A 24,651-nucleotide genomic window follows, 5' to 3' on the forward strand; every position below is an offset into this window, starting at 1 on the left:
GGTTTATTTCTTGGCACTCCCTGTGGGCTTTCAATATCAGGATTCATGTCTTCAATTCTGGAAGATTTTTAGTGTTAGATCTAATACTGCTTACCTCCATTCCTTCTGACTGCCTATCTGGAAATACTGTGAGGTGTGTTTGTCTACCTGTTGTATTACTTTTCTGTATGTTCAGTTCAGTCACTCAATCGTGTCCAACTCTTTGCAACCCCATGAACCGCAGCACGCCAGGCCTCCCTGTCCATCACCAACTCCTGGAGTCCACCCAAATTCATGTCCATTCAGTCGCTGATGCCATCCAACCATCTCATCCTCTGTCATCCCCTTCTCCTGCCTTCAGTCTTTCCCAACATCAAGGTCTTTTCAAGTGAGTCAGCTCTTCGCATGAGGTGGCCAAAATATTGGAGTTTCAGCTTCAGCATCAGTCCTTCCAATGAACACCCAGGACTGATCTCCTTTAGGATGGACTGGTTGGGTCTCCTTGCAGTACTCCTCTCTTTTTCTACACTTGGAGCAAACTTCAGTTTACTCATTTTGTCTTTGTGCCTGGTGTTGAGTTTCACCCATCTATTGATTTTTTTAATCAAGACCGTATACATATATTTTTTCATTTCCAGGATTTCCAGTGGATTTTTATTTTCATGTCTCTTCTTGATTCATTATCAGACTGCTTTTGATTCCTCAAATTAGGGGTGGTTATTTTTCTTTTGTATCTCTTTGAAGGTTTTGACACATGTATCTTAGAGTCCTTTTCAGTTTGCCATGTTTTCATTTTTTCAAGATTATCTTTCTCTGATTGTTGAGTATTTGTCAGTCTTTCTTGAAGTTAATTTCCCTCCTGTGTTGGGCTTTCAGTGTAGAAGCCTGTCTAAATGGGACTCTGTGCCCCTCTTTCTGCACCCCTTCCCCATGTGTTGGTTTTGCTGTTGCCTCAGCCCCACCCCATGCCCCTCACTTAGAACCAGATCTCGATTGGAGGTTCAGGCCCCTGTGCTTGTTGATGTGGGGGATAATGCAGACGTGCTCCCTGGGCTGGGTGCTCTTTGCTTTCTCCTGCTGCTCCAGACGTCTGGCTTTATCACAGCTGTAACCCCAGCAGCGTTCACAGAGGCCTTTTCAATTTCTTCCCGCAGGGAGAGTGTGTTTTGTCTGGCTGTTGTGGTTCAGTGCCATGAGTCTTGCCCTGAACGACTTGTGTCCACCTGCATGCTGGCTGCCACCAGCAAGTGGATGCCTTTGAGTGCTGGTTCCACGCCAGGCTTCTCCCTGTTTCTGAACCGGAGTCCTGTGGCTTCAGCCCCTATTGCCAGCTCGGTCTTCCATGTATCTTATTTGACTCTCTTGTTTGTGAACATGACCGACTTACTTCCTCCCTCAACTCTCACTCCCTTCTTTCCTCTCTTCCTTTTCAAAAATAATTATCTATTGTTGCTGTCTTTAAAACCTGAACTTACAAGGTATCCTGCCCAGAAATTCTGTGTCTTACTTTCTTCATTTTTACTAAGTAATCTGGAAGGTCCCTTCAAGTTGCAAAAATTCTAACTTCCCCATACACACTAGGCAACCAGAGAAGTTATCTGTAAAATCAGGGGTTTGGCACATTCCAATCAACCCAGTCACTTTCCTGTCCTTATGGATCTGGGCCAAAGAAGCTCATGAATTATTGATCTCGAAAGACGTCAAAAATATTGTGGTCTCTGCAGAAGTGTTTCTAGTCGTTACTTTTCATGGCGGACTTTGCTTTTGTAGGAAAAGCAAAGACAAAACCTCTCTAACCGATAGGAATAATGCCTTGGTTTTTCTTGGTCTAAAGATCACACTGTTGTGGAAATGGAGCTGGCCGCTGTCTCCTTGTCTCTCTCACCACATACATCTCCTTTCCTCTGGCATGACTTCAGAGACCTGGCTTCTTCCAGAAGCAGCTTCATAAGAACTGAGAACTCATTTTTATTTTCTGTTAAGAAGTAATAATAGGTTCAGCAAACGATTTCAGCAGTTCCCAGAGGGGACTTGGGAAGGGATGGAGAGGGGTCATTGTCAGTTGGAAGGAGGTGGAAAGAAGCTTCTGAAGTCTCTTAATGGACGACTGGTAAAGCTGTTTGTTTATGTTTTATGAATAATGTTTAATGAAGAACTGCCAAAATTATGGTTAACATTTTTTGAAAAATAAATAACTTAGTTAGGGAGCAACCATATGGTATCTGTTTAGAACTGGAGGTGTAGCATCTATTTAAAAAAACAGACCTACTAAAAGGCCAGATACAAACCAAAGACCCCCTTCCACTTTAATAAGTCTTTATGATTTATGATTAAATTTATATTATATCTGTTTATTTAAAATTGTGTGTGTGTGTGTTAGTTGCTCAGTCGTGTCTGACTCTCTGTGGCCCTGTGGACTGTTACATCTACTAAATTTAAAATTGTATCTGTGAAATTGAAAAATTAGATCTAGGAGTTTTAAACTTTTCAAAAAGCATTTTAAAGTTGACAAGTGGAAGTTCTGAGGAAATGTAGATGTGATCCCAGCCCAATGGTTCTCTGATCTCTTAACTGCTAACCTTCTAAGTAGAAGAATTACAGGTGACTGCAGGTTTCAGGGAACCAGATGAAGGAGTGAAGCCAGGGAGAAGAGTGGGCTGAGGTTCTGACATTAATTCAGAAGGACGTAGGTAGAACAGAGGGGAGAGATGGGCTCCTGAGTGGGCCCAGAAGAAGGGGGTAGTGCTGCTGTGACCAGATGCCCAGGCCGCTTTCTGCCGTGGCCCCCACCTCCCTGGCAAACAAGGTGCGACCTGAACATCGCGGCTGCAAAACTGGTAGCAGAAGTGACACAGTGGCTCTCAAGAGGAAGCTTGAGCTATCCATGAATTTTCTTTGATGGAAATTCTGTTGCCTCTTAATTAGTTTGTCTGTTAAAAAAGAAGAAAAAAAAAAGACTATAAAATGATTAGAATTTTTTCTGTGAGACCTTGTGATCATTAATGTTAAAGTGATTTAGAACAAAATTGAGTTGTACTCCTCATTTAACTGCTTGATTTAGTGTAATGATCTCAGCCCTTCTGAACAGCATCTGATATGCCTTTTGTCTTAAGTTTTAAATCATATCAGGAACCCATCCCTAATAGTTTATGATGACATTTGTGAATTGGGCTGATAATTAGCCCAGTTGGTTAAAGCACTGTTAGAGAGAACAGAGTATTGCTTCAGTCCCTGGGTTGGCCAGTTAATTTCTTTCACTTTTCTGAACACAGTTAATTTCTTCCAGTTTTCACCTTGATCACCCTAGAGGAGTAGATTCTCACATCACTGTCATAAAAACAACTTCAGATATTCAGCGTATATATCAGTATTATTTTCAAGAAAATATATATACATACACTGTCTCTTTTTTTTAAGTATATAAAAATTACATAGTTGCCCCTTGTGGGACAAGCAGAGAGTTAAAATTTAAAGATGGTTTTCTCTGCATTATTTATACGATACTTAGCAGAGTATTTTGTTCACTCAGAGTGGTATAGAGAATCTTTATGATGTGACTCTTCGTCTCTGTGTAACCATAATCTTGAAGAAATATGTGGCATGATGTTGTTTTTATCTGTTTTGAAGGTACTTTTTAGAATTTAATTTTATAGTATCAAAGAGCCATTGAAGGAAATACGGTGCCAGATTGTAAGAAGTGTCTCCCTTTGTATCTTATTAGAATCAATTTTAAGACTATAAATAGAGTTTCATTGAAAGGCCATGATTTTAATCTCAAGATAGCCCTTATTTTGTGCAGCTTTTATTTTGTTATAATGGCTTGTGATGAATGTCACTTTACAAGGGAGGAAACAAGTATTCGGAGGCTCTGGATCAACCTCTGCCTTGGGAGGCCAGGGCAGGAGAGGCCCGAGTTCATCTGGGGACATAACTCTGTTGCGTCTTGTGCTGGAATATCTTCACTTGAGACTTTTCACTTGAGACTTCCAGAGTTGGGAGCTGTGTGAGCACAGTTCTAAAAGCCAAGTACAGAACAGATGGTGCTGTACTTTGGTTTTGGAAAAATCATTTATGTATGCTTCTGTATGTGCTTCCCAGGTGGTATAGTAGTGAAGAATCCACCTGCCAGTGTAGGAGATGCAAGAGATGCGGGATCAATCCCTGGGTCAGGAAGATCCCCTAGAGGAGGGCATGGCGACCCACTCCAGTACTCTTGCCTGGAGAATCCCATGGACAGAGGAGCCTGGCAGGCTACAGTCCCTGGGGTCACAAAAGAGTCTGACATGACTGAGTGTGCACGCACACACACACACACACACACACACACACACACTTCTATATGCACAGACTATCTTCAGAAGTTACTATGTAAGAATTGGTAAGCATGGTTGCCTCTGGTTGTGGTAAATTGTGCTTGTTAACAGGGCTCAATGGAGTCAGATAATAGCTCTGGCCTTAGGGAATTATCATCTAGCTCAGTTTTCTTTTCTAGAAAATGGGAGATATTGTAGCTGTCTGTTAGTTTTAATATCCAGTGTCCATCCTCCCCTCACGACAGCCCTATGGGGGCTCCTTCTAGGGTTCCAGTGCGGTGAGGGTGGTCTCCTGAGCTGGCGCTTGGCTTTATGGTTCCCTGTCTACAGCGACTGGCTCGGGAATAGGTTCATGACCTTGACACAATCAGGGAGAGGCAGAGAGACTTTTGTTAGTGCACCCAAGGATGAAATTCTTGTTCTTTCCCACTGGTCTTGACTGAAAACAAGGTGTGAGCTTTGGAATAGCAGTCATCCACATTCTAACCCTAGGAACCAGAGGCAAAGCCAACAAGGACGGATGTGTAAAGCCAACAAGGACGGATGCGTGAAGCCTGGAGCCACTGTGGCAGCTCATTCTGCCCCGGCTGATGACCAGGATCCCCACATCCTGAGGCCAGTAAAGTCGCTTTCCAGCTTTCATTGGTTTCTTGTCCTGTATGTGAGTAAACAAAATCCCAGCTGGTATAGGGGAAGAGCATTTACATTTCAGGATCACTGGTTGATTAAGTGACCTGAGTGTGTGCTGAGTCACTTCATGTCCGACTCTCTGCAGCTCTGTGGACTGAAGCTGGCCAGGCTCCTCTATCCATGGGATTCTTCAGGCAACAATACTGGAGTGAGTTGATTCTCCAGGGGATCATCCCGATACAGGGATCGAACTTGTGTTTCTCAAGACACGTGTCCGTAAAGTGTGGTGCCTGGCATGTGGGCCACTTGTGGAACATCCAGTTACACTCTACTAGTAACGTGCTCCGAGGTGGAGTGGCAGCCACAGGAGAGACTGAGAGTGCATTTAGTTCTCAGGCCTGGCACAGATATGCTCCACTTCTGCTCAAGGCCGAATACTTTGCTAAGATAAAACACAAGTCTCTTTGGTGTATCACAGCTGGGAAACACTAGCTCTGCTTGGGTTTCAGAGTTGAATTCCTTATTGTTTTCTAATTAAAAAAAAAATTCATTCTATCTGCTTCTTAAAGAAGAAAAAGAAAGAAATGAAAGCTATGTTGGGTGACTTAAACAAGCAAAAAAACCAGGAACTCAACAATAATAGAAACAGTCAAGGACTGATCAGGGCTTCAGAAGACAGCACTTCATGACTGCATGAGGATTTTGACTACCAGGTCCTCTAAGGCAGAAAAATCAGAACAAGCAACTATAGGAATGGAAATGTTTTTTTTTAGGTTGTTAACATTGAACCACAGAACCCGTTAGATTATATAATAGCAGAAATACCATTGTTGGTTTTCTGACATCTCAACACCGTCCTAAAAGTGCAGTGTTGCATATTTTTAAAAGATTAAATTGAATTAAAAATCAGTTCCTATTTTGAGAATTTGAGTAGAGTGAGATAATTGGAAAGGCCCTGGAGTGCTTCAGTAATGACTGAGAATCGTTGTTCTGAATAATAGAAATGAACCCTGAAATGACAAGCATTTTATACACTCCAGCTAACCTGATTTTTTAAATAAAAGTGTTTCTAATGCATATGGAGCTCATGGCCCCTATTTGCAATAATCTTGACCTACCCTCCCCTGTAGGGCTTTTATGTGATCATCTCATCCCAGACATCACATTTCTGAAGTGCTGTCGTTTTTGTTGCCAGCAAGTTTAATATACACAATATATGGTTTTGTTTTTGCCACTTCACTGCTTTCACATTCTGAAAAAGTAGCACACAGTATAGCAAATCAGCTAGAAAACATTAGGTGTAAATATCAAGAACCAGAAAATCCAGCTGGTTGATTATTTAGATTATTTTCATGCAGCGATGATGGAGAACTTGCTAGCACTCAGCATCAGCAGGCACTGCTAATCGTGAACAGGAGCTGGTCAGCTTGCCACACTGCTCAGAGAGAAAGAACCCGAAGGTTAAAACAGGTCATGAGTAGAGTGAGTCCGGTTCTTCCAGACAGAGTTCTTTGATGGCCAGTGTAGAGCTTGTTCACGGTGGTGAGAGGCTCACAGCAGCAGGAACGGCTGACACTCGCACAGTCCTCGCTGTGAGCGGGCGCGGTGCTGAGTGTGTGCACACGCGCACCTCCGAGTTCTCTCAGCGCCTCCAGGAGCCGCGCAGGACGGCGAGGGCGTCTGCTCCGGGCCCGGTAGCGCCAGTGCCGCCGGTGCTCGTGCTGCTGTCGCCACTTCCCGTCCTGCCTCCCCAGTGAACGGTCCCTCTTTTTATTAAAAAAAAAAGTTTTTTTGTTTATTTGGCTGTGTTGGGTCTTTGTTGCGTCACGTGGGATCTTTTCATCGTGATGCTTGGACTCTGTAGTCATGGCGTGTGGGCTTAGTTGCTCCGTGGCATGTGGGATCTTAGTTCCGCAACCAGACACTGAACCTGCGTGCCCTGCATTGCATGGCAGATTCTTAACCAGTGGACCACCAGGGAAGAAGTCCCAAGAACAGTCCCTTTGCTGAGCGATGGGTTGAGAAAGGCGAGGTGAGCTCTTTGCGGAAACTGTTGATCATCCCCCTGATGGCTTTGCACTTGAGTCAGACTTACATGCCACACCAGGCTGGACAGTATGAGAAATTCTTGAAAAACGGTGTGTTAGGTTCTGCTTACTATTACGGAGTTCATCTCCCCATAGTAATACTGTCTTAATGGTATGCGTACTTTTCAAGGAAAGGACATCCAATCCTTGGAGATAGGGATTGAGAACCATAGTGGTTCTCTAAGACTGAGTCGGTTCCATGTGGGCGGTGAGACCGAAAGGTCTTGCTCATGGAAAACAGTGTGTGCAGTTGTTCAGAGAAGAGCATGAGAAAAGCTTATTCTCCTTTATTTTGTAAGATACTTCAAACTAGGAAACTGTGAACCTCTGGGGTGACACATCCTGCTCTGTGGGACTCTTGATCACCCAGACTGTTTCTGGACTTGTTTTCATAGTGTCATTAGGATACTGTTAATAACAACAATGCAGAGGCCTGCTTAGATGCAAACTCTGATTAGAAGCAAATAGCAGACATTTCCCAGGAGTGAATTGGTAGTGTGGATGCATTGCAAATATGAGTGGTATTTTGTGGTTTACATCGATTTTCCAAAAATGGAAAGAAATGGGGGGAGAATTATGAAATTCAGAGAAGATACTACCTTGATAGTCTCCTAGGATCTGCTCTCCAATTTTGGGTTCAGTCGTGGGAGCTCTGCCAGATAGGAGAGGAACGCTGACATGCAGACCGAGGAGGAGGTCAGGAGCCGCCTTTCAGCCTGCTGCTGCTTTAGGCAGCAGGGTTTATCCCTTCAGTTCTCCATGTACCTCCACATACTTGTGGTTTCACTCTCAGTTTCTCAGATGTGGTCAAAATTGTTGACAGGAGCACTGCCCTTTCCAACAATACTAATAAGAACATAGGAAACATCTTACTGTCCCAGCGGTCATTATACAAGAGTTTCAGGTCTCAGCTCTAAAGCAGTGAATTTATTCAGGAGTGTTACCTCCTAGGACTCAGTATTTTTGTTTTAAAATAGATCTGAAATGTAACATTTTCACAAAGACGCTTATTAAAGTTACTTGCTGATGTGTTTATAGAGTTATCAGGATGTTATTTCTGTCCTTAAAGTTGTCACCTAAACTAAGTGTTAAAGAAGTCAGATTCTCAGTCATAATTTAAGCAATAAAATGAGAGGGATTTGTTGTTGTTGTTGAAGATCTTCCTTTTTGTTAGTTGTTGGCAATTCGGTGTGTCTTCCTTTTTCCTCCACTCACCAGACATTTGTTGACTACCTGCCATGTGTCAGTGTTTGGACGGTAAAATGAGTAATGTGAATACCCATACACATTGGAATGTAACGTGTGGTCATCCCCTTCATGACGAAGTGGTTTGGTGAGGGCCAGGCCCACAGCTCCAAGATAATGGGACAACTGAAAGAAGATGAGGGGCCTGGAGAGGGGAGGGTGGGAGAAGAAAAGGACACAGCCCATCACCAGCGATGAAGAGACACTGTAGCATAAAACCCAGGATGCTCAGTTTACCTGGTAAGGAGTAAACTAGTATACATTGTGCAGTTGTGTCACGATCTTCATGAACAAAAACCCATGCTATATCTAAGAATCCAGAGTAATGGGGCAAAGAATATGACGGAATGTAAGTAAAATTTAAAATGTCTGTTAGGGACAGAGAAGAGAGAGGTTACTGTAGCCTGGTGGACGTGGGCGGCGGGGCCTGTCCTGAGGATGTGAGGCCGTGTCTGCGTGTGCTGGCTGGGGCTGCAGTTCGAGGTGAGGCAGGAATGAAGCACAGAGGCCAGAAATCAGCTGTGGGATCCTGGGATGTGAGGACCAGAGCTGGAAGGACAGCTCCCTTCCCAAGCCCTTCTCACCTCCCTGCCGCCAGCTGTTTCAGTTGTCTTCACTGCTGTGTAACAAATCACCCCAAAACTCAGTGGCTTAAAGCAGTAGTAATCATGGATGATCTCTCACAGTTTCTGCGAATCCAGTACTCAGAGGCAGCCCCTTCAGGCAGTTTTGACTCAGGGTCTAATATGAGGCCACAGTCCAGGGGTGAGGGGCTTGGGCTGCGGTCATCGGGAAAGCCCTCTACAGCCGCCCTACCTCCAGTCTGTTCGTGGTCTCTTCAGCCAAACTGCTCATGTGGAAAGGCACCCGTCCAGGAGAAAGGGAAGTCTCAGTGGAGGCTGGGTCACTGCCTCTAACTTAGCCTTGACAGTCATATGGCATCACCTCTGCTGTCACAGACCCCCCACCCTGATTTAAGAGGAAGGAACTTGGATCCTACATCTCAAAGGGGGAGTTTCAGTGTCTGTGTAAGAAGAACATGTGGAATGCAGTATGTTACTGTGGCCATCTTTGGGGGAATACAGCCTCTTACAATGACTGGAATTGTTTACTGACTCGGGTTGTCTTGTGGGATGTCAGTGAGACCTAAAGAGGAGTTGGCTGACAGCCCTGGGAAATCCTTTGTTTTCCATGTATCAATACTTTGTTTCCATACATCAGGAGCAGATATATGGCTGTCACTGCATTAAGCTTACCCTGCTGGACATGGCTGTTATGCCAGGGGCTGTGGCAGCCGTCTTGTGGCCATGAGGGAAGAGCCAAGGCAGTCAGAGGGGTTGGTTCTGGTACTGTCAGTCTGGGCTGCTATAACAAAGTGCCCTAGAGTGAGTGGCTTATAAACAACAGAAACTTGTCACAGTTCTGAAGGCTGGAGGTGTGATACCCCTGTGCCAGCATGGTTGGGTTCTGGTCACCATTCTCTTCCAGGTTTAGACTGCCAACTTCTCATTGTAACCTCACATTTTGGAAAGTGGGTAAGGTTCTTTGGGGTGAGTTTTTGGGGTCATTTTTATAAGGGCATGAATCCCATTCGTGATGTTCTACTCTCATGGACTAATCACCTCCGAAAGTCCCCACCTTCTAATACCATCTCTTTTGGGGTTGGGATTCCTACATAAACTTTTTGGAGAAACACATTCAGTTCATTGTAGGAACTTCAGACAGTCATGGACCCGTAATAGCACCTGTTTGCCTTCAGGCTTCTGTTAAATGGAAGAGAAAAACTCCTGTGTGTCTGAGACACTGTTTCTGAAGTTTCTATTGCTTCTACCTAAATGCCCTTCTAATGAGATAGTATGTGATATTATATAATATGGGATTGGAGAGGTAGTAAGGTTTTTTTTTAATTATACCTGCAAGAGAGTAGTTGACATTTTAATAGGCAATGGGAAGCCATTTTAGCTTCTTGTACAGAGTTTGAAATCCAGCTGCTGATGAAGTATTTATCAGTGACTACTACAGGCCCAGCAGTGTCTTAGGCACCATGGGAGATTAAAAAAGCACAAAATAACATCACTATTGCTAAGTTAACTTACAGTTCACTTGAAAAGAGAAAAGCAAGTGGGTAATACTGATACTGTTCATACTGTTCATGGGGTTCTCAAGGCAAGAATACTGAAGTGGTTTGCCATTCCCTTCTCCAGTGGACCACATTCTGTCAGCCCTCTCCACCATGACCCGTCTGTCTTGGGTGGCCCCACACGGCATGGCTTAGTTTCATTGAGTTAGACACGACCGTGGTCCTGTGATCAGATTGGCTAGTTTCCTGTGAAGAAAGCTGAACGCCAAAAAATTGATGCTTTTGAACTGTGGTGTTGGAGAAGACTCTTGAGAGTCCCTTGGACTGCAAGGAGATCCAACCCGTCCATCCTAAAGGAGATTAGTCCTGGGTGTTCATTGGAAGGACTGATGCTGAAGCTGAAACTCCAGTACTTTGGCCACCTCATGCGATGAGTTGACTCATTGGAAAAGACCCTGATGCTGGGAGGGGTGGGGGCAGGAAGAGAAGGGGATGACAGAAGATGAGATGGCTGAATGGCATCACCGACTTGATGGACATGAGTTTGAGTAAACTCCGGGAGTTGGTGATGGACAGGGAGGCCTGGTGTGCTGTGACTCATGGGGTCGCAAAGAGTCGGACATGACTGAGTGACTGAACTGAACTGAATACTGATACACATATATGTGTATGACTTTTAATGGGCCAGGTATTGTGCTAAGGATATAATATGACTTCTTGAATTTAAACTCAGAAATATTATATGAGAAAGGTACTCTGATCTCCTTTTTCTTAAGTAGATAAGGAAAAAATGCTTAGAAAGGTTAAATAACTTGCCTATGTTTAACTGTAAGGTTTTCTCTTGTTTTAAATGTGAAAGGAATTTGCCCTGGCAGTGCAGAGTTCTCAGATCTTCATGTGGTGTTCATCTAGCCTCTGTTCTGAGCCTCTGCACTTGTGCCAGATGCTGTGCTGGGTGCCGAGAACACAGAGGTGAACACGACGGGACCTGTGCCTTTGATGAGCCAAATGGAAAAGGAGGCTGACTTGCATGGAATTACATTTGCGAATGGGACACACATCTATCAAGGGCCTCCTGTGAACTAGGACATTTCACTATGTTCTCTTCTAATGCATCAAATTAGGTTCTGTAATGGCTATTTATTGTGGCATAACAAACCATTTCAAAACTCAGTATGGAAAACAACAGCTGTTGGTTTAGGTCAAGATTCTGTGGGTGAGCAGCTGGCTGGGGTGAGGAAGGTGGTTCTCCTGGGCTGGACTGGACTCGTCATACTAGTCATGTATCTACGGTCAGCCTCCAGTCAGCTAGGCAGCTCTGTTCTGAGGATTGGCAGGCTGTCCATTGGAACGACCGGGGCAACCAGGCCACACGTCCTTCATCCAGCAGGCATCCAGGCTAGCCTGGACTTTCTTTCATGGCAGCTGGGCAAGATTCCAACAGAGAGAAAGCAGGGTATGCAGGGTCTCTGGAGGTCTGAGCCTGGGGCTGGCACATCCTCTCTTCTGCAGTTTTCTGTTGGCCAGAGTCACAGAGCAAGCCCAGATTCAGCGGGTGCGGACATCGGCTCTGCCTCATGCCCTCCTATAGGGGAAGCGTGGAGTCTTAACCATTGGACCACCAGGAAAGCCCTTAACTGGAAATTTGGACCTGGAGAAGTCAGGGCTCAAGAGAGAGCTTTTGAAATCATTGTCCCAGGGTGATACGAGGAACCATGAGAATGATTTTGCTCTGAGAGGGAGGAGCAGAAATCTGAATGCTGTCTGGGAGGTTGGCTGGCCTTAGGAGGACCAGGGTGGATCAGGGAGACAGTGAGAGCTGCCAGAGTTTTCTAGGAGGGAGACCAGGCTGGTGGCACATGCGGTGATGACGAGAGTGAATTCTGGTAGAGGTGACAGGATCTACCAGTGAATCACATTTGAGGTGAGATAAAAGAGAAGACTCAAAGCTTTCTGGCAGATCTGAAGGATAGAGTTACATTTACTGGGATGGTAAAGATCAAGTACCACATTTGGGGCAAGAATCCAAGACTTCTGCTTTGACCTTCAGCTTGAGGTGCCTTGGATGTCAGTCTCAGCGGTGAAGTCAGGTGGCAGGGAGGTGGGTCTAGGATTGACTGCTGAGTTTGGTTGGTAGGATGCGGGGAGACTTTGGTAAAGTTCATGAGCTCTTTCCTTATGTTCTAAATGGCAGTAGTACTATTTCTTTAAAATAACTTACCTCAGATATTCTAAACACAATTATTTTTCTAGCATATAATGCAAATTCTTAATTCCCTGAATGTAATACACACAATGACGAAGTAATTTAATTGTGAAAATGTGACTTTTAGTATCAGAACTACATGCTTGTTTCACACTTTTGTATCTTTTTCTTAGTTGGCAGTGGTTGATCCCTTGTCAGGCTATGCATTTTAGTGTTAACAGGTCATTAAGCTGGTTGTGTGAGGTGGGTGAGGTGGCATGGTCACCCTGACTAGGATGAGAAGTTGTCTCCGTGGCCATCTGGTGTTGGACCTGAACGTGCCCTTGTTGGCTGTGGCTGAAGAACTCTGGGAGCACGATGTTCCAGACCTTGTTGCTTTGGAACATAGTCAAAGGGCTCACCTTATACATGTTTGGAGAGCATGTAACATGAAGAGTCTGCAAAACTAAATGATCTGCTTGGAATATTTTCCAGCGATAGCTTTAACAATTCTGAAATTAATTCCAGATTCTCCCTCTCAGTGTCTAGCCCCAAAGTTAGGCTTTTAACTGGGTTAAAAGTTGGTTGACTGTTAACTCTTACAGTAAACAAACAGTTGCTTTCATCTGGAAAGTCATTGCCCTCACCTTTCCCAGGTAGCACTAGTGGTAAAGAACCCGCCTGCCAGTGCAGGAGACATAAGAGACGCAGGCTTAATCCCTGGATTGGAAAGATCTGGAGGATCTTTCTGGATCTTTTCTCCAGGATCCTCCAGGAAAGATCCTCCAGAATCTTTTCTGGAGGAGGGCCTGGCAACCCACTCCAGTATTCTTCCCTGGAGAATCTCATGGACAGAGGAGCCTGGAGGGCTACAGTCCATGGGGTCACAGAGAGTCAGACACAACTGAAGTGACTAAGCAGCAGCACCAGCAGCATACGTTGTAATTTATGCATTGTATGTATCATTTGCTTGGTGTATAAAGTTCCTCATTCAATGTTAATTTTTTCCCCTTCTGCTCCACAATAGTCTTGTCAACAAATATGGTACTATATAGCTCAGTATATGTGGATTAAGGGAAAGCTCACAGATACTTGTATAATATCTTGATTATAAAGGTTGTAGTTGACTAGCTGAAATAGTCACCCCAAACATTATTTTATGTAATCCTAGCCACAGTTGTCAGAGGACTACCCCTATTAATTTTAAGTTTTACTACAAATTTGGTAAGGTTGGTTTCCTAATTAGAATAATAAATTTGGAATTTCAGTGCTCAGACCTTAATGAAACAGAAATTCTCAAAAATTAACAAAGCAAAACATTGAGGATGTCCAATCTCTCATGGTGACAAAGTGAAATTTACTGATAGCTTTGTATGCCAGCAGCCTGAGAGGGAGAGAGAGTGACGGTTGTACAAGGTGTTCACAGGTGCTGATAAAGACAGTGGAGTAAACTATCTTTTCACTGATTTAATGGATATAAATTTATTTTTAAAAAAGAAATGTATTACAGATGTAACTTGTTTGATGGATAAGAAGAAACACTTAATCCCTTCACTAGTTTAGTGGAGCTGCAAAGTTCAGATAGAAAGAAAGAAAGATAGTGCTAAGTCGTGTCCAACTCTTGTGATCCCATGAACTGTAGCCCACCAGGCTCCTCTGTCCATGGGATTCTCCAGGCAAGAAGACTGGAGTGGGGTGCCGTTTCCTTCTCGAGGGAATCTTCCCGACCCAGAAATTGAGCCCAGGTCTCCCGCATTGCAGGCAGATGCTTTACCGACTGAGCCATACCGGAAACCCCGAAGTTCAGATAGGGCGTTCCTTGTTCAGAAGGCAGTGTCTTAGTGCACAGACAGAAGACAGGTGCTGTGGATTAGAAATCCGATTTAACCATCCGTTAGCTGAATGATCTTGGGCAAATTCCTAAACCTCTCTCTGTTTCCCACACCTTTATTTTCAGAATGGGGACCATAACCATTCCTGTCTCACAGGGCTGTTAAGGGGACTAAATGAGTTAAAGCCTGGAACGTGCTTAGAATTGTAACTAGCACACAGTGGTAGCTGTTTTTAAAGCTTGGAAAATTGAGAAAGAGTGAATTTATCCTCTATTTCTCCCATCTCAAAGTGATTATAGAAATGAACAGGTTAGGAAAAATTTGGAGAAAGTCGTCAAAACAGGAAAATGTAAAAGCCGAGGACAACGTCAGGATGAAACCACGTGCGGTGCAGTTGGAGAGCGGATCGAGCACGTCTGGGCTACGGCAGAGAGGGGGTGGTGCTGCCCTGTAATAAACGTGGAGCTGTTTGTGTAGTTCTCTAAGTTAAAGCTCTTAATGTAGGTTCATTGTATTGCACCAGAGCTCAATTCAAAATTTGAAGATCATCTGTCATCTGAAACATCAGAATTGCTCTCTGCCTTATGTATTATATGACTGTCTGCCAGTCACATATACATCTTTTTTTTTTTCCTTCTCATGTGTATCTTAAAGTTTAAAGATGTTCTCCAGGATGGCATGCAGTGGTTGATGTCCTCGTTTGGAGGGATTGAGACTGGCAGTTGGTTGGTTAATCCAAAGGAGAGAGAGAGAAGTTGGAATAACTAAGGAGTCAATTAAAAAATGATGCCTTTTACTTTAAACATTTTCAATTCAGTTCAGTCGCTCAGTTGTGTCCGACTCTTTGCAATCCTATGGGCTGCAGCATGCCAGGCTTCCCTGTCTATCACCAACTCCCGGAGCTTACTCAAACTCATGTCCATCGAGTCAGAGATGCCATCCAACCATCTCATCCTCTGTCGTCCCCTTCTCCTGCCTTCATTCTTTCCCAGCATCAGGGTCTTTTCCAGTGAGTCAGTTCTTAGCATCAGGTGGCCAAGTATTGGAGCTTCAGCTTTAGCATCAGTCCTTCCAATGAATATTCAGGACTGATTTCCTTCAGGATTGACTGGCTGGATCTCCTTGCAATCCAAGGAACTCTCAAGAGTCTTTTCCAACACCATAGTTCAAAAGCATCAATTCTTCGGCACTCAGCTTTCTTTATGGTCCAACTCTGACATCCATACTTGACTAGTGGAAAAACCATAGCTTTGACTAGGTGGACCTTTGTTGGCAAAGTAATGTCTCTGCTTTTTAATACACTGTCTAGGTTTGTCATAGCTTTTCTTACAAGAGCAAGCGTCTTTTAATTTCATGGCTGTGGTCAACATCTGTAGTGATTTTGGAGCTCCAAAAAATAAATTCTCTCACTGTTTCCATTGTTTCCCCGTCTGTTTGCATGAAGTGATGGGACTGGATGCCATGATCTTAGTTTTTTGAATGTTGAGTTTTTACCAGCTTTTTCAATCTCCTCTTTCACTCTCATCAAGAGGCTCTTTAGTTCCTCTTCGCTTTCTGCCATTGGGTGGTGTCATCTGCATATCTGAGGTTATTGATATTTCTCCTGGAAATCTTGATTCCAGTTTGTGCTTCATCCCACCTGGCATTTCTCATGAGGTACTCTGCATATAAGTTAAATAAGCAGGGTGACAATATACAGCCTTGATGTACTCCTTTCCCAATTTGGAACCTGTTTGTTGTTCCATGTTTGGTTCTCAGGAGGCAGGTCAGGTGGTCTGGTATTCCCATCTCTTGAAGAATTTTCCAGTTTGCTGTGATCCACACAGTCAAAGGCTTTGGTATAGTCAATAAAGCAGAACTAGATGTTTTTCTGGAATTCTCTTGCTTTTTCTATGATCCAACAGATGTTGGCAATTTGATCTCTGGTTCTTCTCCCTTTTCTAAATCCAACTTGAACGTTTGGAAGTTCTCAGTTCAAGTACTGTTAAAACCTGGCTTGGAGAATTTTGAGCATTACTTTGCTTGTGTGTGAGATGAGTGTAATTGTGCAGTAGTTTGAGCATTCTTTGGCATTGCCTTTCTTAAACATATTTGACTTAAAGCATGATACCTGAGCAGCAAATTAACCAGTAGTTTTTCCATATGTTTACTCCATGTTTTTTCCATTGTCCAGGGTTGTGCTGGACAATGTGCTGCTTGCCATGAAATACCACACTATAAGTGTTCTACTCAAGAAAGATTCTCTTGGGATGTCAGGCTGTCTTTCTTACCACTCGCTCCCCATTTACCCTGAGACACACACACATACACCCACACACACACCCCAGCTTCTTTTTTTAAAACAATTTTTACTGAGATATAATTTACACGCAGTACAATTTACCTATTTAAAGTTTTCCTGTACAGTGTAGTGGTTACAACCCTTTATTGTGAGCAGAACCCGAAAGGCACTTGGAAGGAAAGGCTCATGGTGGGCATGCTGTGTATATGATTGTCTTTCTTTCTTTATTCTAAATGTCATTTTATTTTTTTTCCATTTATTTTTATTAGTTGGAGGCTAATTTCTTTACAATATTGTAGTGGTTTTTGTCATACGTTGACATGAATCAGCCACGGATTTACGTGTATTACCCATCCAGATCCCCCCCTTCCACCTCCCTCTCCACCCGATTCCTCTGGGTCTTCCCAGTGCACCAGGCCCGAGCACTTGTCTCATGCATCCAACCTGGGCTAGTGGTCTGTTTCACCCTAGATAATATACATGTTTCGATGCTGTTCTCTTGAAACATCCCACCCTCGCCTTCTCCCACAGAGTCCAAAAGTCTGTTCTGTACATCTGTGTCTCTTTTTCTGTTTTGCATATAGGTTTATCATTACCATCTTTCTAAATTCCATATATATGTGTTAGCATACTGTATTGGTCTTTATCTTTCTGGCTTACTTCACTCTGTATAATGGGCTCCAGTTTCATCCATCTCATTAGAACTGATTCAAATGAATTCTTTTTAATGGCTGAATAATATTCCATGGTGTATATGTACCACAGCTTCCTTATCCATTCGTCTGCTGATGGGCATCTAGGTTGCTTCCATGTCCTGGCTGTTATAAACAGTGATGAACATTGGGGTGCACATGTCTCTTTGTTGACTGTCTGTCACCCTCACCTAATTCAACTGAAATCTTTTTAAAAAGTGACCTGCCTTTATTGAATCTTTACAAAGTCAACACAGTTTTCATGTTTAAATCATATTGATGAATGTGCATGTGAGCAACTCAGACTCATTCCCTCCAAAAGTAAATTCCATGATCAGTTCTGCTGTCTTCCTTTAATGCATATAACGTATTTGCTTGGAGAAAATTGCTGCTTTAAGAGATTTGGGTATCTCAAATGGTTTAGCCAGAGTAAATATAAATAATGACTTCTTTTCTGTTCTCTATTATAACAGATTGCCCAATTCCATCCAATTCATATAGTATAGACCTTAGTAATTTCTGTGCTTAACTAGCAAATAAATAGCCTTGAAATTTTGTTTAAATAGAAGATTGGTAATAAAACTGGTCTCATCGTATAAGGTTGTTAGAGAAAAATAATACCCTTCTTTTCTGATGAATCAAACAAAGCCCTCATCAAGGGTATAGTTTTTCTGCACAGTAATAATTATGTTATTATTTTTGGGGAAAAAAAAACACTCACTTAGAAAATAATTTTTAAGTTAAAAAATAGCTTCCTGAAGTTATCAAAGTAAACTTTGTAAATTATGGTCAAAAGTAAATTAACTCTGTAAATTATGGTCAGTTAGTATCACAATTGAAATCTTACTAAGAACTGCAAAGCACAGACTAGACTAGACTGGATCACAGTTTTCCTGAGGTGGTCACAGCAAGAGTGACCCTTCCCACCTCTGGCAGTTGCCATGGTGATTGCAGTATTTACTGAGGAATGAAAGTGAAAGTTGCTCAGTTGTGACCTTTGCGACCCCATGGAGCCTATACAGTCCATGGAATTCTCCAGGCCAGAATACTGGAGCTGGTACCTTTCCCTTCTCCAGGGGATCTTCCGGACCCAGGGATCAAACCCAGGTCTCCCGCATTGCAGGCAGATTCTTTACCAGCTGAGCCACCAGGGAAGCCCAAGAATACTGGAGTGGGTAGCCTATCCCTTCTCCAGCGGATCTTCCCGACCCAGGAATCAAACCAGGGTCTCCTGAATTGCAGGCAGATTCTTTACCAGCTGAGCTACACGGCGAGCATAGGTCTGTTGTCACCCTGTCTGGTGTTCAGTAATTCTGATTTGTATCTTAGGTTTGAAGAGGAAGGTCCCAGCTCAAGATGATGCAGTTTGCTGATCTGTGTTTCACAGAGATGCAAGAAACCAAAATAAACAAGTTTCCTGGTTTTGCCAGCTCTGATAGGTTTTGCTGAAAGTATCTTAGTTTCAAAGGATTTAATTTTCTCACTAAACCCCACAACTAAAATCAATAAAAGACAACTTTTCCCTGAGATAAAAGTGAGACAGCATTTTTCCCCCCTGAACTTTCTTATCATTTACATAAGAATAAATGTTTTGATTGGAGATCAAGAGAAGTGGATTTGGAGATTTTATTGTACAAATTATTTCTTAGGTTTTAATTAATATGATTAATTACAAAATACTATAAGGGCTGTAATAACTGTGGTTTGCCTCGCTCCTTGGAGTTGGCAAACAATGCTTTTGACGGAATTTCTGTTGATGAGTGTGGATCTGGCCAGAAGATGGCCAGAGCCCAGTGTACCCCTCCGCCTCAAGGGTGGAAGGCTCCTTTGGTTTAAGGTTACAGTGTCTGTTGGAGAGTATAACCCAGTTCAGGTTGTTGAACAGAAATTCATGTGCATGTGAATAAACAACTAGGCTAGGTAGTTTTGTTTGGCTTTAATGGTGTTGAAATATGTTTAAAACATAAGTCATTCATGTGTATAGTGAGAAATAAAGAAATACATGAAGTAAAATACCCTCTCCAGTATCTGGGGAAGCAACTATTAATAGCAGTTTGGTATTCTCCTGCGCTTTTTTGTGCATATAAGAATGGGCAAAAAGGCACATAACATGTACATAAGGGACTTCCCTGGTGGTCCAGTGGCTAAGATTCTGCACTCCCAATGCAGGGGGCCCAGGTTCAAGCTCTGGTCAGGGAACTGGATCCCACATGCTGCAACTAAGAGTTCACATTGCCACAACTACAGATGCCGCATCTTGCAACGAAAATCGAAGATCCTGCTTGCTACAAATAAGATCTGATGCTGCCAAATAAATTAATAGATAATTTTAAATGTGTGCATGATGTCCATAACTTTTCATAAAACAGTTAAATCATGGTACACCTGACCAGCAACTTGCCTTTTTCTTTACATAACTGTATGTGAACTTCTTTTCTTCCTTATGGCAACTTCTTTGTCAGTACACTTTTTCAAAAACAAAAGGAAAAAGAGAGAAAAAGATTGTTATCCAGATGAATGGATGGCCTATTATTTATTTAATTATTCAGCCATGTATTGGTGTATGTTGTTTTTTTTCTCCTTATTAATTTGTTAGTACCTTCAGCTTAAAAAAGTAACAGTCTGATTCCACTTGTCACTTACTGCAATAAGGACTGTTGCTCTCCTAGCGGCAACTGTCTACAAATGTGATTGTACTGTTGACTTCTTCCTAAAGGTAACTTTATCACACAATATGTTCAACCTCATCCGAACAGAAGGTTGACCCCTTCTGTTAGACCTACCAATCTTTATACTTCATTTTATCAACTACATTCTGTAACTGGATGTGTCTCTAGAGACCATCTATAGGGTGTTTATGAGACAGTTCCCCAGATAAGAAGTCATTACTGTGTTCAACAGATGGAAAAGTCAGATCGTAGCAGGGAAGGTGCAAATAGGAGATCTAAGAAGATGGCAGCTTGTGTACTAAGTAATTGAAAAGTCAGATGAAAGGGAAGAGAAAAAAATGCCGTTAATGGAATAGTTCTGCGGAAACTAAAAACTCAAGAGTGAAGAATTTCACACAACTAGCACGTTTATTTTGTGTGGGTACTATATTTTAAAATAGGAATAAAATGGAAACCCTTGAAATAATAAATAACAGTGTGGACACACTTTCATATCATAAGGATTTCTTTCTTTAAATAGTGGTTTTGTATGTGTTTATGTCTGGGGGCAGGTAGGAGATGAGGATTGGTATTTATTTCCTTTTGTAAAATTTAAAATGAAAACCATAAGGAGATACTTTATTATGAAGTGGAATATAAATATATCTTGAAAAATTGAATACCAGATATGGCCATTGTATACAGCAAGGTATTCTTTTATTAAGAATAAGCTTTTCTTCTCTGTTTCCTTTCAGTAATTACATGTTTAAAGTACATTATGCCCACAGGACAGGGTCACAGAGGAGTTGTGACGAAAGGCAAATAATCATTAGTGATAGTTTGCTCAGGAAATTTAAACATAAAAAGCAAATTTGGTGAGTATGTGAAAAAATATTCTTCTCTTGCTTTGATACGTGTGGTCTGCTTGCTTTCCAGTGGGTACCAGGCTGTCTGTGAGGACTGCAGTTTTATCATGCCTTCGCCAGCGCTGGATGTTATGTTTCACAGTGACCTTTTGTTGTTAAGCTTGTCAGTGGCGCTTACGAGTAGACACTTACGTTACCTGTAGCGCTTAGGTGTGCTTTCCTGTGCGCTGTAAGGAAGCGCCACAAGATGAGTCCTTTTCTGCTTTGCCCACTGTGTGTTCCTGGAGCCTCAGAGAAGTGCCTGGAATGTGGCGGGCCCTCAGTGATATCTGCTGAAAGAAGTGACATGGTACGCTTAAGTGCAGCTCATAGACCTAGGATTGTGAGTCACATAACAGGAGGTTCAGAGGAAAGTGGCTGCAGCCGTTGTTCTGAAAGCCTGAGGCAGTTTCTCTGCCCTTCTCTTGGCCTTTTCCTCATGGTCACAGGATGACTGCTGCAGCTCACTCCGCAATAGTAGAGTTTAGGGTAAGAGAAAGCATGGTATGGTGGCTTCCGCTGCTTTTTGCTCACATCTCATTGGCCAGTGCTCAGTTATGTCTGACTCTGTGGTGACATAAAAGTCACAAGATATAAGAGCCTGACATGACAGGCTCCTCTGTCCATGGGATTTTTCAGGCAAGAATACTGCAGTGGGTTGCCATTTCCTACTTGAGGGGATCTTCCCGACTCAGGGATCAAAGTTGTGACTCCTGTGTCTCCTGAATTGTAGCAGATTCTTTACCGCTGAGTGATGTTCTTTGGCCAGTCCTGACTCCGAGGAGGGGGAGCCTTGGAGATCAGCAGAGGCAGACAGGGAAGGGGCTTCTTGGGATTGGATAATGGGTGAGCCCTCCACCCTCCTACACGGCCACCGTGTCTGCCTGTCTACAGTTGTATTTCAGGACCCACTAGGGAAACTGAGAATTTCCTGTTATTTATTTAACATTTTCTATTCTTAATTTTTTATTGTATGTGATAGACACATTTTTCCTACTTTGTTTTGATCTTTTAAATTTACTAATTTCGCAGTTTCAGTTAGCATTAGTTACATCTTTTTTTGGTTGCCAGTTGCATAAAATCTGATTTTAACTTTTCCCAAAATACAAAATTTATTGCCTCTCATGACTGAAATGCCCTGTTGGTCTGGCTTGGGCATATTTCTTCCACACAAGTGGCATCTTCAGCTGTGCTTTTTCCACATGTTGATTGTGTTTGCTCGTCAGATTCTTTCACAGGGGGTGGTTCTGATAGCCCCCAGTTTTCATGACCTCAACAGCTCCTAGCGCCTGGTGAAAGGTGGACCCTCTCCCCCAGGAGCTGTCAGCCAGCAGCCACAGGGAAGGCCTGGCTGGCAGCCTGAGTCCCGGTTGCCCCCGCCAGCTGGCCGGGAGTCTCGGTGATAAGCGGTCCTGGCACAAGCACACAGGACGGACGGGGCGTCCCTGGACTCAGAGAAACGGGGGCGTCCACTCGGACCTGATAGGCACACGCGGGGGTTTCACGTCGGGTCGGCTGTTCTTTGACTTTCTCCTGTTGCCTCAAAGCTTAGAAAGTTGTCTGTCTTCAGTGATGTAACACCTGCACAGTCCTGCTCTACACTGGATGGCAGAGTGATGTGGGCGAGGGGTACACTGCTGGCTCTGGGCTCAGATGCCTGTATCTCACAGCGCGGCCCGGCCTCCGGCAGCTCCGAGGCCTCCAGCAAGTCTTCCTCGGCCTCCACCCTCTTGTTCCAGGATGGAGGAGACTGGATAGTCGGAGTCCTCCCTAGTGAAGTAACCCTCAGAGTCCACCAGGGACGTGCGCGTAATGCTGTCAGCAGAGGGCCAGGAGGAGAGCCGGCCCTGGTGAAGCAGGCCGCCCTTACCGCCGCCTCCCCTCCGGCCCCGCCGTCACGCCTGGGCCCACTGCTGTCTTCCCTGTCGCCTTGCCCTCATGCTGACTTTGACACTTGTTATGTTCTTGGCAAAAAAATTATCCTTATTTTTAGGCAGTTGAGTCAGATGATTAAGAAACGTTGACAGAAAGCTTAACTCTGCATGCCTTCTTTGAGACAGGTTCATTTTTACAAATCAGGTAGCTACTGTGATAATTAGTTTTTGCTTTCTTTACATCAGATTCAGTGCTTTAAAAAGGTAGAGTGAAAGAGGTAATGCATACAAAGGCAGTCCCTGTTCTGAAATGGATCCTTTGAAAATACGCTAAAGGGAACAAATGAATGTAGCTTTTCTCATTTTATGTAATCTTTTATATACAGATTTATATAAATAATATATTTATTTTGGAAAAAAATATACAGCAGGAGGCATATAAAAACCTTCTGTAATGCCATCTCCTAGATACCGTGTGGTATCTCCTTGCAGACTGCTTTTCCAACACGCACACACGTACACTGCGATACGACTCAGGATGTGTCGCTTCAGCAGCCTGAGTGCGAGAGGCTTGTTTTCTGACCTGTTTTAACCTCCCTGCAAGAAGTGTCCATGCCATTGTCCTAAGCCCTTGCTTCCAGAATCCTGGAGTAAGCGGCCGAGCTGCCTTCTGTCTGTGACCTATGGCAGGAAGCTGGAGAGGGCAGGCTTCAGCTGCTTTATCTTTACAGGACATCAACCAGGGGTTGAGAGAGTGGGCCGCGCTGGGATTAGCTGACGTAATTATGAAAAGTGAGACTGTGTTGGCTCTGCAAGAGGGATTTTCAACAATATGATGAACTCCAGGTGTTAGCTGACAGCAGCGTGGAGAGCAACTGGAGGGAAGTTCAGCTGTGGTCCTGAGAGCAAGGATGCTGTACTAGGACGGCCTTGGGGAAACATCGGCCTGCAGGGTGGGCACCTGCCTCTGCAGGTAACGAGGCCGGAGCCAAGGGGTGCCTCCCAGAGCCTGGATGGGATCCCCGTGCTGGCATCCTGACTTGTCCAGGGATGTGCAGGGCTGCCCGTCCCCTTCACTTCAAGTTAGATGCTTCCTTTCAATGGCTTTGGCCAATGAATTATGTACAAAGCCTCGAACAGCCCTGCCTGGTTTTCCCTGGCCCCTCTCCCTTCACCGCCATGGATGCTGGCACCGACACTGGAGGCCCCACCAGCCCATGAGCCGCCATCAGCCTCCCAGCCCCCCTCCTCAGGCCTGAGGCGTAACCAGGGCCAAGCCCATGGGCTTTGGGACACTCTTTGTGACTGCATTAAGACGTAGAGCCTCTTGGCTGATGTGTGGCCTCAGCCCTTGTCCTCATCTGCAGAACCAGTTCACACAAGGCCCAGGTGGAGCTGTAATGTCGCTTCTGTTAGGTTGAGAATCCTGTCCTCCTCATTTATGGAGACTAGGTTTATTTCATTGTATGAAATACACTGATGACCTCCTGCTTTTTCATATATCATGAAATTTTGAACGTTTTGAGTCAGAAAGGTACTAGGCGTTGATGGGGGCAGATGGAGACCCAGAAAACTGTCCAGGTTAGGTTCGCGCCGGCCTGACTCCCTCGGCTCCAGTAGGCTAGTGGGTCAAGGAGTAAGCATCTCCTGTACCCACCTTCCGTTCTCAGCTGGGTCTCCTAACGAGAGAGAGAGACGAACAAGCATAAAGCCTGCACGTTTGTTTAATGTAAGTGTTACATGAGACAAGCCATCGTGAGGAAATGAGCCATGAAGCCGTGCTTAATCCTGAGTGTCTGTTGCTGGCTTGATGAGGAGAGGAGGGTGGTGGGAACACAACAGGACAGAAGGGCCGTGGCTCAGCGCAGGGAACTGGGGTGACCTAGCAAGACCTTGTCCG

At 43.9% G+C, this 24,651-nt stretch overlaps 1 protein-coding gene and 1 non-coding gene across 2 annotated transcripts in view; both read left to right on the plus strand.

The window, feature by feature from the left end:
* Positions 1 to 24,651, plus strand: part of TULP4 (TUB like protein 4) — a 202,002-nt gene that overhangs the window by 94,661 nt on the left and 82,690 nt on the right. The gene's annotated exons all lie outside the window — the stretch shown is intronic.
* Positions 19,451 to 19,523, plus strand: TRNAG-CCC. Its single transcript has one exon. It is a non-coding gene; the product is annotated as a tRNA-Gly (tRNA).

Source organism: Cervus canadensis, chromosome 33 (assembly GCF_019320065.1).
Source record: "Cervus canadensis isolate Bull #8, Minnesota chromosome 33, ASM1932006v1, whole genome shotgun sequence".
In the NCBI taxonomy this organism is placed as follows: Eukaryota; Metazoa; Chordata; class Mammalia; order Artiodactyla; family Cervidae; genus Cervus; species Cervus canadensis.